Consider the following 5,854-nt stretch of genomic DNA (forward strand, 5'->3'; position numbering starts at 1 on the left):
AAAAAAAAAAAAAAAAAAGAAATGCCCGGGGGAAGGGATGGGTAATAAAGGCAGAATGTTGGAATTCTAGGGCCCCCTGAACGTATACCATCTTGGTATGACCGAGACCAATTCAAAAACAAAAAGACACAGGAAAGCAAAGCCATTATTTGTCTGATTAGAATCAAAGCTCTATTTTGAGTTGCATCAACTAGACAGATTTTTTTTTTCCATTAGCTTGATGACTGTCTTCTGAATGGGCACTTAACTCTGGCCCCTCTTAGCAGCTGTTGAAATTTCTTTAACCTCAGTGGTTCTGGGATCAACAGATGATGAAACTTTTTAGCAGATCCATTTTCTCTGAGCCAGTTGACAAGTACAGGGCTAGTATTCCCTATCTTAGAACAAACTATTAATCAGAAAGAAAGGCAACAACCGTAAATCGACATGAATTGGGTACCATGGTCCCCGAATGACTTTGCCCTGCCAAAAGTGTTCTTGGCTTTATAACATTGGTGGACACTGGCCTTAGACCAGCGGTTTTCAGTTTTTCTTTATGGAGTCGAATAGACTAAACTCAGCACTTTCTCAGTCTCTCAAATAAGTGCACTGACATCATTTGGAAATTATAAGAATCCACATATCAGGCCAAATTCCACTCTGGGTTCAACATCCGCTCCCCCCACCCTGAAATCAACCCCCAAGAGTATGGTTAAGTGAGGGTAGAACTTGGCCGGAAGCTTGTTATTTTTGCAGTTTTAATTACACATACCTCATCCATTTGACCAAATTAGGAGAGAAGGTTCATGGAAGGGAAGCTTCGCCTATTGGCTTGCTTCAATGTCTGGTTCTTCAAGTACCTAACTTGGGAATTTCAGGAAAATAGTCAAGAATTGACATTTTACATTTTTACAGCTGGAAAGAACTTGGATCATTAGCATCTCATCCAAACCCCATGGTTTTGTAGACCAAAACAAAAACAAAGCAAAACAAAACAAAAACAAAAAAGCCCCTGAGATTTAGAAAGGAAAAGTGCTCAAGATCATAAGAAAGTTATGGTGAGCCAGGGCAAAAGGAAGAAAAGCAAGCAAGCAAGCAAGCAAGCAAGCAAGTGAGAAAGAAAGAAAGAAAGAAAAAAGAGAGAGAGAGAGAGAGAGAGAGAAAGAAAAGAAAAGAGAAAAGAAAAGAAGAGAAAAGAAAAGAAAAAAGAAAAGAAAAGAAAAGAAAAGAAAAGAAAAGAAAAGAAAAGAAAAGAAAAGAAAGAAAAGAAAGATCCAGGATTCTGCCTCCCTTGTTTAGTGTACTTTCCATATAGTCAACTAGAAAAGGATGGTTTGTCACACAAGTTCACTCCTGCTCTATTCAGTAGTGGGAAGAACCTAGAATTTAGAGCCAGGGAAGGGTAGGAGTTCAAGTACTTCCTAGCCATTTGTGCCTAGTTTCTTAACTTCTCTGGTCTTAACTTTTCTATTTATCAAATGGAGAAGACTAAGACCTACTTCCTAAGGATTTTGTGACAATTAAATGAATTGGTATTCCTCAGGCAAGTGAAACATAGTAGCTGTTTGGTGTCCTTCTCTGTAGGGCTTCTGGGTTATAAATTACAGAAACTCAAACTGGCTTGAGCATAAAAGGGAATTTGTTAGGCCACCTGTATGATTCTGAGTAGATGTTGGTTCAAGGGAGGCTGGTTCTATAGGGGGCTAAATGTTATTGTTAGAAATTATAGTTTTCTTCTGCATAAGTGACATTCTTAGGCCAGCTCCATGTTGGTGTCACAAAATGGCTGTCAGCAGCTCTGGGTTTCTATCTTACAAAGTTCCAGTCCAGAAAAGAGAAAACTTTTTTTCCCAATATTTTTACTAAAGATCCCAGAATTAAGTCACACTAGCCTAACTCTGATAAAATATGGAACCAAGCAAGTCAGGTGTAGAGCAATTCACCATGCCATACAGCTGGGTGATAGATCAGAAGGTCAGGTTGAGGTCATATTCCCAATCCTGGAGTTTGGAGATTATGGTGAGATAGGATGGAGTGAACCTCCAGGAGCATGTGATCGAGAGGGGGCAGGGCCACTTCTCCATGAAACAATCCAAATGTTCTTGAGAGGATAAAGGTCAATGGGCACCTGAGAAGTAAGAACAAGTTTCACTTCCCTTCTTTTTCCTCCTTGTTCCAAGTTTGTCAACACTCAGGAGGATGTTTGGTCTCTCAAAATTGTTATACAACTTATCTAGGCAAGAAGGAAATAGATAGTACTGACCATAGTGCCTCTTGGACTGACTAATTATGGTTACTTTTATGGTTAAAAAATAAAGAATTGATCAGAGGAAGTATTCTTTTCTGCTATCTATGCTTTATCTTTCTTTATAAAATCTAAACAGCAAATTATATTCAAATGGACAAATAATGCTTGCAAGTAGGGATACAAAATGCCACCCATCATTAAACATGAGTTGTCACACTTCATAGCATTATGTCCTATTTAGATGTAATATTGCTTATTGAAACAAAAGTTATTTATTAAACATTTATTGTGCACTAGGCACTGTGATTGAGCTAGGTATTGAGGACAAGCAAATACATTAAAAATAGTTTTGAAAGTGATATACCTTAAGACTCAGTAAATGCAAAGTATTTATTAAGGCCCAGCCATGTGTTGACCATCTTTCTATGCAGTACAGGAAGTGAAAAGTTAAAAGCCAGAAGAGCATGGTGATTAAGCACACAAGGCTTTGAAGAGAGATGGTTATGTGCTCAACATTTGGCTTCATCACAGATCCGCTGCGTGACCTTGGGGAACCTGCCATTGAATTCAAGTTCCATAAAATGAGCATAAGAGTTGCATTTAGTTTTCAAGGTAATTGTGAAGACTAAAAGTCATAATGTATTTCAAGTTATTTGGCACACGGCACAAACTAGGTTACAAAATTGTATGGTGTGGAAATTTTTGCATCGATTTTCTACCACCCACCTCGAAGTCCCAACATGCACATATGTGCATGGACACACCTCCATATGTATGCATGCCCGTGCCCTTGCAAGCACACACACACACACTCATGGAACCAGTAATGTAATAGAGGCAAGGGCTAAATATATATTCTGTGATCCCAGTGGGCCAGAACCTGAAAATATCTTGTAACCTCTAGTTGTTTAGGTTGTCTGGCTACCAGTGCATTGGCCTCCAGCTGCCACCATGGCACACATGTCCACATACATGGGAATGTGAATTGTTGATGATCCCTAAGAAACCAATCACGTGAAACATTTGGGTCCCTGTGTGATTCATAACTGTGATTCTCACACAGAAATTAGTCTGTTTGAAGTGAGAGCAACCCAACTGCTAACTGTGTGGCAAAGAAAGTGAGGAACTTGACGGAGGAACAAGGGGGAGAAGAAGGGGGGAAATGGTGGGGGAAAGGGAGAGAGGCAAACCATGAGAGACTCTTGAATGCTGACAAAAACTGAGAACTGATGGATGTAGGGGGGAGGGGGGATGGGCATGGAGGAGGGCACTCATGGGGATGAGCACTGGGTGTTATGTGGAAACTAATTTGACAATAAACAATTTGTAAAATAAATAAATAAATAAATAAATAGTGAACGTAAAGATGAGCATAATAAAAAAAAAAAAGAAAGTGAGAAGGGAGCTTTGAAATAGCATGGTCACAATGGACTAATGGATACACTGGATCCATTAGTAACTCCCATGTTAAACAACTAAAGACCAGACAAAACTGTGAAACAATAGCAGTACATGACACTGGGAAGCCGGCAGCTCAACACAGTGATTCCTGAGAGAAGAGAAATCAATGCTTCCCCAGATTACTGCCTGGAGAAAGGTTCCAGGAGGTGTTATACGGAGGAGGAAGAACTGAAACAGAGCCTATGAGCCTCCTTGAGTTGAGGGTGGAGCTCAGGGAGGCCCACACAGATGGAATTCTGAACTGAACACTGAACACTGCATAATTTGGATCTGCTCTTTCTTTTTCTTCTTTTTCTAGTTTCCCAAGATGGTAGCTTGGATAATTGATTTTTAGATCTTTCTTCTTTTCTAATGCATGTATTCAGTACTATAAACATTTTTCTAAGCGCTGCTTTCTCTGCATCTCACAAATTTTGATTCATTGTATTTTTATTTAGTTCAAAATATTTTTAAATTCTCTTGAGATTTCTTCTCTGACCTATGTGTTCTGTATGTATGTATGTATTTATTTTCCAGAAGACATTATATTTTGTTGTATGAATGTCAAATATTTTACATACTTATTTACCTTATTTTATGCATTCCATAAAATAAGGACTATTTGAAAATATACTGGAATTCATAACAGAAGTAATGAAAATAGTAGATGCTTGAAGCACACCCTGTGGGAAATTATTCCCAATTTCAACATCCAATCTTTTTGATAAGAAATGTTTCTAGTGTTCTGGGCCAACTTGATCTTCTCTGAAATGTGTGTTGTCCACTTTTCTGTTTCAGTCACATTGGCTATAAATAGTTAGTTAAGGGTTTCCTTGTCTAAATCCCCATCAATAAAAACCAATCAATTTGTTCCCTCAATATCATCTTTCTTGCTCACCGGAGTCTCCTCCAGATCACAGAGCTCATGGACACCTTAGACAATCCCTGCTTTTGGTTTGTACTTGATCAGTATCAGTCCTTTCTGTCATATGACCTCCATCTTTGCTTCTCAAACTCTTCTCCCACAGAAGATTCTGAACAAATACTTTTAGACTTTCTTCCTTTGCATTTCCTCATACTTAAATGTGACCACAACAATGCTCTGATCAGGGTGAGGCTGTGTTATTGGCACATGGTGGAGTTTTTTCTGCAAGCTTACTCCACAGAGACTGAAGGCATGAAGATCCATTAGAGAGATAAAGTCTTGATCTTCGTGTTTCTAAAAATTTCCCCATTCCATTTCTGGATGTAATGGTCATTTTTAATTTGCTTAAATCCTCTCGTGAAACCAAGCTGTTCTATTAATGATAATGATATCTGCCAAAGCAGCTTGCCTATAAGTCTCATTGATAAGGCCATCAGGTTTTTTTCTTCTGCTAAATGTTTTAATCCATATTTTGAATCTACAAGTGTTATGATCCTTGCAAGATAAATATCAATCCCTAATTCAGCGTCAACCCCAGAGAGGCCACAGCACCAGGATCTGCTAATCCAGTGTTCTCTAATGGTATGTAATCAAAATTTCCCTTCTTCTGTATCAAATTCTCATTAGCTCTAAGGCCACCGTCCTTTACTGAATAGAAAAGCCAACTGTTTCTAAGTTCTAACCTTTCTCAGTAGAGCTTTCCACCTTGGCTGACAGCTAAGGATTTATCCACTGCCCTTCCTCAAATTTACTTAAAATAACTATTCATCTTTTACTATGTTGCTCTGTCTAAATATAGTTCAGAAGTATTGTCTTCTGATATCACCTAAATATCTGGTGATAATTGTGACTGGGATCTTAGCACCAGGACCAGACTTTTCCTTCATTTCAATGGAGACCAATTCAAGACAGCTTTCCTCTGCCTGCTCCTCTTCCTCATCTTCAGCTCCAATGCCCTATAACATCCTGGCCAACTGCACAGCATGTCTTTCCCTCATATGAATAGCTGGGATCCCCATGTGTTATTTAGAAGTATATTGTTTAATCTCCAAGTATTTGGGGATTTTTCTAGCTATATTTTTGTTACTGATTTCTAGTTTAATTCCTCTGGTCTGAGGGCAGATATTGTATGATGGCTATTATACTACATTTGTTAAGGCGTGTTTCTTGGCTCAGACTGTGGTCTATTTTGGTGAATGTTCCATGTGAGCTCGAGGATTAACTGATGGCACTGTTGAGTTCAACTGTATCTTTACTGATTT

At 38.7% G+C, this 5,854-nt stretch overlaps 1 pseudogene; it reads right to left on the reverse strand.

Moving 5' to 3' along the window:
* LOC144229876 (zinc-regulated GTPase metalloprotein activator 1B-like) overlaps nucleotides 1-5,557 on the reverse strand; it is a 60,481-nt pseudogene extending 54,924 nt beyond the window's left edge.
* Between the last annotated feature and the right edge of the window lie 297 nt (nucleotides 5,558-5,854).

The sequence above is a fragment of the Crocuta crocuta genome, unplaced genomic scaffold, assembly GCF_008692635.1.
Source record: "Crocuta crocuta isolate KB4526 unplaced genomic scaffold, BGI_CrCroc_1.0 scaffold193, whole genome shotgun sequence".
NCBI classification, from domain to species: domain Eukaryota; kingdom Metazoa; phylum Chordata; class Mammalia; order Carnivora; family Hyaenidae; genus Crocuta; species Crocuta crocuta.